The 8,200-nt window shown below is 55.8% G+C and overlaps 1 protein-coding gene across 5 annotated transcripts in view; it reads left to right on the top strand.

Annotated features, from left to right (window-relative positions):
- The first annotated feature begins 739 nt into the window (after positions 1-739).
- The window catches only part of GPR4 (G protein-coupled receptor 4), a 10,667-nt gene continuing 3,206 nt past the window's right edge, over positions 740-8,200 (top strand). Inside the window, exons 1-2 of one of the 5 annotated variants that reach the window (XM_040457422.1) lie at positions 5,557-5,746; positions 6,088-6,253. The gene's annotated coding sequence lies outside the window, so the exon portion shown is untranslated. Of the gene's footprint in view, positions 844-2,588; positions 2,806-3,817; positions 4,048-5,556; positions 5,747-6,087; positions 6,254-8,200 lie in introns of those variants that run through there. The other 4 variants (XM_040457421.1, XM_040457425.1, XM_040457424.1 and 1 more) reach the window with 4 other exon arrangements.

Here is an 8,200-nt window from a genome sequence, read left to right as displayed (position 1 = left end):
GCACTCGCTGAAATCGGGTCTCTTGCACACCTATCGTGTGTCCGGCTATCTGCTGGGCAACAGCAAAGAAACCAGATGCAAACAGATAATGAAAAAAAGCGGGGGGGGGGGGGGGGGTATATAAAAATTGAATGTGTGATGGGACAATTTCAACGGGGGAAAAGTAAATGGAACAGGGAGGAACGGAAGGACGGACGGGGCGGAGGGGGGGCATGCTTTATGGACTTGGTAGCGTTAACACTACGAAATGACATTCCCCATGACACTCGCCATGCGAGGGACCACTTGGACAGAAGCGGAAACTGAGGCACAGAGTCATTAGCCTAAGGTCTGGCTAGCCAAGAGGCAGCACTCCTTCCAGGGGTGGCCCTCGCCCCACTCGTTTGTGCGGTCCCTTGGGAAGGGAGGCACGCAATGACCAGAAAGTTAAGGACTGGGCCTGGGAGGGGAGGAAATAGCTCAGCTCAACGAGGGTCAAAGTCTGAAGGGTCGGTCGAGTCGGAGGTGTGGGGTTGGAGGGAGGGTCAGCACACGGGGTTAATGAGATGGGGGCCCGGCCTCCAGGCTGGGGACTCGCAGGGTGGGGGTGGGGGGGGTTGGGGGCGCTAGGGCAGCAGGTGAGGTTTCCTGCCTTTAGCGGGGTGAAAGCTTAAAGGGGTTAAGGGGCGGCGACGGGGAGGGGTTAATGGGGGCGGGGCCGGCCGGGGGGGGGGCGGGGCTTCGGCCGGCGGCTGCGGCCCGGGGCCGGGAGGAGTCGCCGCCGGGTCCCTGCGCCGCGGGCGAGCGCAGACGCAGCTGCAGCCGAGAGAGGCGCCGCCCGCCCCGTCCAGCCGCTCCGCGCAGGTAGGCGCCGGTCCCTCCCCGGCTCCCGCCGGGCGTCCGGCCGCCGGGGGCCGCTCCTCGGCGAGCCCCTTGGGGGCCCTGCGCCCCGGTGTCGGCTGCCTCAGTCTCCCGCGCCGGCCCGTCCCCGCCCCTCTCTGGGGCTGGCGTTCCCGCCGTCTGCGCGCGGACCGCGTCTCTGGGTCGGCCTCCCTCTCGGCGCCCGTCTCTGATGGGTCCCCACCTGCGGTCCTCTCCCCCTCTCGGCGTGCCTCTCCTTGTGCCTCTCTGGATGTCTCTGTGTCTCTGCCGGATCTCCGTCGGTCTCTGGCTCTGTCTCTCCGTCTCTGTATCCCTTCTCCCTGTCTCCCTTTGCCCCTGTCCCTCTGAGGCTCAGCGGCGCTCTCTGCCTCCAACTCCGTGGTTCTCCCGGCCTCTGTGCACCTCTTTGCCCTTTCCCTTCCTGTCCCTCCCTCTCTCTCTCGTATTTCTGTCTCTTCCTCTGTGTATCTGAAAGACCCTCTACTGGCACCGTCACCCCATCGTCACCTCATTCCGAATTCTGGTGCATCCCAGAGGTTTCCCCTGGGCCTAGGAGCTGCTTGGGAGTGGAGTGGGGGGAAGCAGGCTTGCCAGTTGGGGCTGGTGGACTCTGAATGGCACCGTGACCCCAGAGACCCCTTTAGAGAGTCACCCCACTGCTCCTGAGGTCGCACCCACCCCACCCTCCAATTTCAGGAATTCCTGGCTGGGGGGTGGACTTCCTCCCCCACTTCCTCCCTTCCAGGATTTGGCTAGGTCACCGTTAACTCCTTCCTGCCTCCACCTCCCTCCCTCCTCCCCCGCTGCTTGCCTTGGACATCCCACCACCCCCGACGAGGCTGAGGGAGAGCTCTGGAATTTCTGTGAGCCATTGTTGGCCGTGCGATGTGTGTTGTGGACTCAGGCAGGATGTGCGCTGGGGGGTTTGTGTGCAGGCACAGAGATGATAGGGGCCACCCGCCACCCCCAGGGTCCCCACCCCAGGGCCCACCACCAGCCCCCTGCCTCTTGAACCCTCCAAGAGGGCTCCTCACAAGCTCTGGCTCTGCAGATGAACTCAAGTTCAGGTTTGGGGTGAGGATGGGGAGGTTTCCCTTTCTGGGGGATCCCAGTGTGGGAGGAAGTGAGAGAGACCATGGGCAGCTCCCGAACTCTGGGGATCATAATTAAGAACCCTTGGGTGTGAAGTCTTTCAATGGAACGGCCCAGGACGTGAGAAGGATCAGGAGGACTGGACTGCACAACCTTCAAATCAAAGGTCCTCAGGATATATGAATCCTTCAATCCAAAAAAAAAAGTAGTGTTGGGGCGCCTGGGTGGCTCAGTCGGCTAAGCGCCCGACTTCGGCTCAGGTCATGATCTCAAGGCTCGTGAGTTCGAGCCCCGCGTCGTCGGGCTCTGTGCCGACAGCTCGGAGCCTGCTTCGGATTCTGGGTCTCCCTCGCCTGCACTCTGTCTCTCTCAAAAATAGACCTTAAAAAAAAATTAAAAAAAAAAAATTTTTTTTTCCAACGTTTATTTATTTTTGGGACAGAGAGAGACAGAGCATGAACGGGGGAGGGGCAGAGAGAGAGGGAGACACAGAATCGGAAACAGGCTCCAGGCTCTGAGCCATCAGCCCAGAGCCTGACGCGGGGCTCGAACTCACGGACCGCGAGATCGTGACCTGGCTGAAGTCGGACGCTTAACCGACTGCGCCACCCAGGCGCCCCAAAATTTTTTTTTTCAAAAAAAAAATGATGTTGGAATCTTGGCAGCTTTCAGAGTTCAAAGCAGAGAGCTCGAAGGGCTTACCGAGGCGGCTAGGCCAAGCACCCATTTTACAGATGGGCAAACTGAGGGCCCAAGAGCAGCAGTCCCCACAATGAGTCAGTGCCAGGCCGGGGGCTGGGACTCCGGGTCAGCTGAAGCCCGAATCCAGAGAGCCGGCTTCTTTTGCTGCCAGTAAGTCGGATTAATTTGGGAAAAGAGGTGTTCACAGTGAGGAGGGAAGAATGCCAGGGTGAGTATGAATAGCTGGAATCCTGAGGGGAGCGTTTGAGAAGGAGAGAAGAGAAAATATTTCTAAAACCGTGGTGGTGGGGAGGGGAGAAGGGACAAGAGATGGTCTGGGTGGAAGGGGTAGAGTTTGAGAGAAGGAGGGAAGACGAGGAGGAAAATGGGGGGGGGGCGGTGCAGGGATTAATTCCCGCCGCCTTCTCCTGACCCTCCCCATGAAGCCCACTGCTCCCTCGGGGCAGGGCCTATAATTTGGTTTGTGTCTAGACAAATAATAACTCAGCTGGTGTGAGCGAGCTGGGAGGGATGAGAGGAAGGCCGGCAGGGCAGGGGTATGGGAGCAGCCTGGGTTCCCAGTAGCCCCCCCACCCCCCAGGTAGTGAGATATTAGGGGCTACGGGGAGATGACTACTTACCCCCCCCCCCCAACCTCCCATCAATCCCTAGTATTTTAGAATTCTGCACAATCTTAGAATTTCAGGCAGCTGGGATGTTAAAAAGCAGAATAGCTAGGGGAAGAGAAAAGGGGTTCACTGTAGATAGAGTATGTCCCCCCCTTTCTGTAAAAAAGAGAAGGGAAGTACGTATGTGTGTTTGCTGGGCAAAGATAATAATCACTGAGAGTTTAATAATAGATTATGAAAGTCGTAGAATGTTTAAAAAAAATCATAGTGTTCTAACAATAGAACTTTAGAATCTTGGAATGTGAGACTCCTAGAATATTGGAAACTTAAAGGGTAAGGGCATGGAAAGCCGCTAGGATAATAATAATAGAATGGAAGAAAGGTAAAGTTCTAGAATGTTATAATAATAGAATGGTAAACCATGAACCAGACTAACAATAGATACCGAGGATTTGAGAACGCTGGAATGGAGACTGCCAGAGGGGTAGGGTAGGAGGACCCTGGCGTCCCTTGGGGGCGGTGTGGGAGGTGGGGGGTGATGGGGACCCCTTTGGTAGGCATGGGGAAACTGAGGCCCGGCGAGGTGGTCACGGTGGCCTGACTGCCCCCCAGTTTCCGCCTGGCCGCCAGGGCACCAGGTGGGGAGCGAGGCGCGGTGATCACATTTCGTCCCCTAATGAGCAGACCGGAGCTGGCCGGTCCCCCGGGACTGCCAAGGGGGTGGTAAACCGGAGCCTGCCAAGGAGGGAAGGGGGGCAGTCTGGTGGCTTCTAGGACAAGGCTGGTGAGTGAACCCCGAGGGTGGCGGGGGTGGGTGGGTGAGGGCTGCATCCCATCTTAGCCTTGTGTCCTCAACCCTCTCAGTCCTTTAGTGTTGCTGGATTTAGGGGTGGCTGGTGGGGCCCAGGGACTTATCTGGTTTGAGCAGCTGAGGCATAAAGTGGAGGCCGGGGTCTGACCAGTCCTTCCTGCCCCCTCACTATCTCTCCACACTTGGGTTTATCTCTCCTCCTTGCCCTTCTGGGGGAGGGGCTTAGCAGGGTCTTGACCCCAGGAGGCTGGGCAAGGGAGTCAGTTGATGAAGGGGCACAAAAGACGCTGTGGTCACTTGCTTGTTTGCGCTGAGAAAATCCTTGTGTCTTTTAGCGGATTCTCCAGGGGGGCTGAGAACCCCAGAACGACTTGAGAAAAATTACAGGAACACAGGGAGTGAGGAGAGAAGACATTCGGGGGAGGGGAAGCTCTCTGGTTAAGAAGATAGGAGATCTGCCCAGTTCTGACACATCATAGGATGCAGACTTGCTGCGCGGGGCCTCAGTTTCCCCATGTGTACCAGGAAGGGGCCAGAAATAGCCTTGCACCCCCAGTTGGGCATATAGACCAGTTGCACTGCGGAAGTCTAAGAGTTTCTGGTCCTGTGCTTTTGAGGGTGTGATGGTGGGCAGATCTCAGGTGGGGAGAAGAGAGGGCTGAATGCCCCTCCCCCATGCTCAGAATCCCCAGGAAGCAGGTGGGTTGAGGAGGGAAGGGAGGAGGATGGGGATGAGCGCTCAACTGGATCCCCCTTGAGGAAATTAGCAATGAGAAGTGTATTTCCTCTGGCTTCCGGAAAGAAGTCTCGCGCCTGTGTACCCACCCCAGCTGAATCCAGGGGGGTCTTGAGTGGGTGGGACAGAGGGAACTCCCAGCTGTGGTTCCTCTGTCTCGTCCATGGAATAATAATTGTCCAAATGCTGCACATTTTGTAGATGTTATGATGTTCTACCAAGGATTTTCGTGTCTGTGATGTGACGAATAGAGAATAGAAAAGTTCTGCCCTCCCCCCCCCCCACCTTTATACAGAAGAACTGAAACTCTGAAAAAAGAAGGCATTTTCTCAATGTTACAAGAAGAGGGAGAGAAAGAAGGGGAGAGAGGAGGAGACCAAGGGTCAGAGAGAAGGGGAGGCTGAGAGCAGAGAGGGGGGGGGGGTGTTTTGAGGGACTGGGTCTGGGTGGGGAAGATTCAAAGGGACCGGATTGCTGTTCCAGCCAGGAGCAAGCCCTCTCCTTTGTCCACAGGATCCAGGAACCTCTGCCCGTGAGTCTGGGGTGGGGGCAGCCGCTTGGCTGCCGAGGACCCCACAGGGGGTAGGGCTTACTAAACAGGACTCAGCCCTGACCTTTCAAAGTCAATTATGTAGCGGATAGATCCTGCCCTTTTCACTTTTTCCCTTCCAACCTCTTTCCCTGGGACCCCCCGCAGGGACTTCTTTGAACTTGTTGGGGGCGGGTGGGGGAGGGGGGAGGAGGAGGGTTGTGTTGCCTCTCTTGCATCACGGGATGGGCTGACCTATGCCTGTTCCTTCAAGCCACAGTCATTTATTGAGTGTCTACTATATGCTGGGCCTGTCCTGGGTGCTGGGATACAGGAGTCAACACCTGGTCTCCGCCCTCCTGGAATGTCCACCTCAGACCTGCAGAGAGATGTGAACAAGATACTAGGTGATGTGAAGGGAGCGCCCCGGGGTGGGGGTGGTGTTGGTGTTGGGGGGGGGGGTGGGACTCTGGGCGGGGAGGGCCTCCCTGTGGAAGTGAAGGAGGTGCGGGAGCTTCGTCCTAAGAAGATCTGAGAAAGAGCAAAGGTTTTGAGGCTGAAAAGGAGGCCATGGGCCTTGAGCTTGCTGAGATGGGGGAGGAGAGGCGGGGGAGAAAGTCCGGCAGTGCCTTGTCACCTGGGGCAAGCCGTTTGCATTTTACCCTAAAGCCACTGGGAAGGCACTGGGGGTGGGGGGTGCGGTTTCAAGCGTAGAAGTCACCTGAGGAGTGATTTCCATGTTAAAAAGACCTTTGTGGCTGCCCTGTGGGAAACGAGTTGAAGGAAGCCACAATGGCAGCCTGGAAAGCAGTGAGGAGCTACTGCAACGGTCCGAGCAAGCAGTGATGGTAGTACACGGCGGACAGTGGCAGGGGTTTCCGAGAGGGTACATGGATTCGGGATTTATGGTGGAGGTAGGGCCAAGAGGACTTTCCCATGGAAAGATGCTGAGGCATCTGGGAGGTTCCCAAGAACCCGATGTATGACTTTGGGCTCATCCTTTCCCCTCTCTGGGCCTCAGTTTCCCCATATGTCCAATTGACCCAACCAGTGGTTTTCTAAGTGCATCCTGGGGACCCTTCAAAGGTGGCTGCCCTCATCCCACCTCATTTCACTGGGCATGCCGAGCAGCTTTTCACTGTCTTAGATGGGTTTCCCGTTAAGATCTTGTTTAAAAAGATTAATAATAATAATAATAATAATAATAATAATAATAAAATGATGACGATGCTTTCACAGCTTAAAAAACTAACTCTGGGGGCGCCTGGGTGGCGCAGTCGGTTAAGCGTCCGACTTCAGCCAGGTCACGATCTCGCGGTCCGTGAGTTCGAGCCCCGCGTCAGGCTCTGGGCTGATGGCTCGGAGCCTGGAGCCTGCTTCCGATTCTGTGTCTCCCTCTCTCTCTGCCCCTCCCCTGTTCATGCTCTGTCTCTCTCTGTCCCAAAAATAAAATAAAAAAACGTTGAAAAAAAATTAAAAAAAAAAAAAAACTAACTCTGGGGGCACCTGGGTGGCTCAGTCGGTGGAGCGTTCGACTTCAGCTCAGGTCATAATCTCACGGTTCGGGAGTTCGAGCCCCCCATCAGGCTCTGTGCTGACAGCTCAGAGCCTGAAGCCTGCCTTGGAGTCTGTGTCTCCCTCTCTGTCGGCCCTTCCCCTGCGTACACTCTGTCTCTCAAACAGTAAAATAAAACATTAAAAAAAAAATCCAACTCTGTGCAAAGCTCTGGATAGAGTGGCTTCCGAAGATGCCGCTGATTCAGGACTTCACTCTCCTTCCTCCGGGGCTGACGATGGTCAGGGGGTGGTCCATGACTGTCCTTTGTCCTGTGTCTGCAGGTCTCCCCAAGGGGTAGACAGGCCCAGGATTCGCACTCAGGGAGGTTTGCCGGCCCTGCTTCCAGGGCTTCCCCTTGCTGTCCGAACGTGATCACATCTAGCAGCTCTTGTCCCTTCCCCTTCCCCGGTCCAGAGCAGCCGTGGCTCCCAGCCCCCACCATCCAGCCGAGGACCCCTTTCTGTCCAGGTCCGGTTACTCTTGGGTGGAAACAGGATCACAGGCTGGAGAAAAAGGGGGGAGAGCCGAGACTGTTCCTCTTTCAGCATCAGCACCTTGGACAGGTCTCTGAACGGCTCTGTGCCTCAGTTTGTCAAATAGAAAGGATAGCCGTCTTTTCCTCGTAGGGTTCTTGAAAATGTCATGAATTAATACCCGTAAAAGCGCTTAGGACAGGGTCTGCTGTGGGGTGGGCCTCAATAAACTGTCTGTTATTATCCGTTATTATCACTGTCAAGATTGGGGTGCCCTGGGTTCGTAGCGGAAGACGGGTCCCAGCCGCCAGCATGGCCTTGCTGTGTATCCTTGGGGGGAGCGACCAGTCTTTCTGGGCCCCACGTCCCTGTCCGTGAAATGACAGAGTTAGCATTTCCCAAAGCATGATACCACAGTGGTGCATTTTACACAGTTCCCTGGAAGGAAGTTCGAAAATCTTGAGTTGGGTCTTTATTTTAATATCTGTCCGGGAAAATATATCTGGATCCCCAGACCTCCCCTTTTAGAGATCCATTGCTTAGAAAGAGGCTCAGTTGGGGGCGCCTGGGTGGCTCGGTCGGTTCAGCGTCTGACTTCAGCTCAGGTCACGATCTCAGGGTCCGTGAGTTCGAGCCCCATGTGGGGCTCTGTGCTGACAGCTCAGAGCCTGGAGCCTGTTTAGGATTCTGTGTCTCCCTCTGTCTCTGCTCCTCCCCTGTTCATGCTCTGTCTCTCTCTGTCTTAAAAATAAATAAACGTTAAAAAAAAAAAAAAAAGATGATGGTTTGAAAAAAAAAAAAATGGGGCGCCTGGGTGGCGCAGTCGGTTA

The sequence above is a fragment of the Herpailurus yagouaroundi genome, unplaced genomic scaffold (assembly GCF_014898765.1).
Source record: "Herpailurus yagouaroundi ecotype Mexico unplaced genomic scaffold, PumYag 220, whole genome shotgun sequence".
Classification (NCBI taxonomy): Eukaryota; Metazoa; Chordata; class Mammalia; order Carnivora; family Felidae; genus Herpailurus; species Herpailurus yagouaroundi.
The sequence above is the reverse complement of the archived record's forward strand: the minus strand, read 5'-3'. Positions and strand labels throughout refer to the sequence as shown.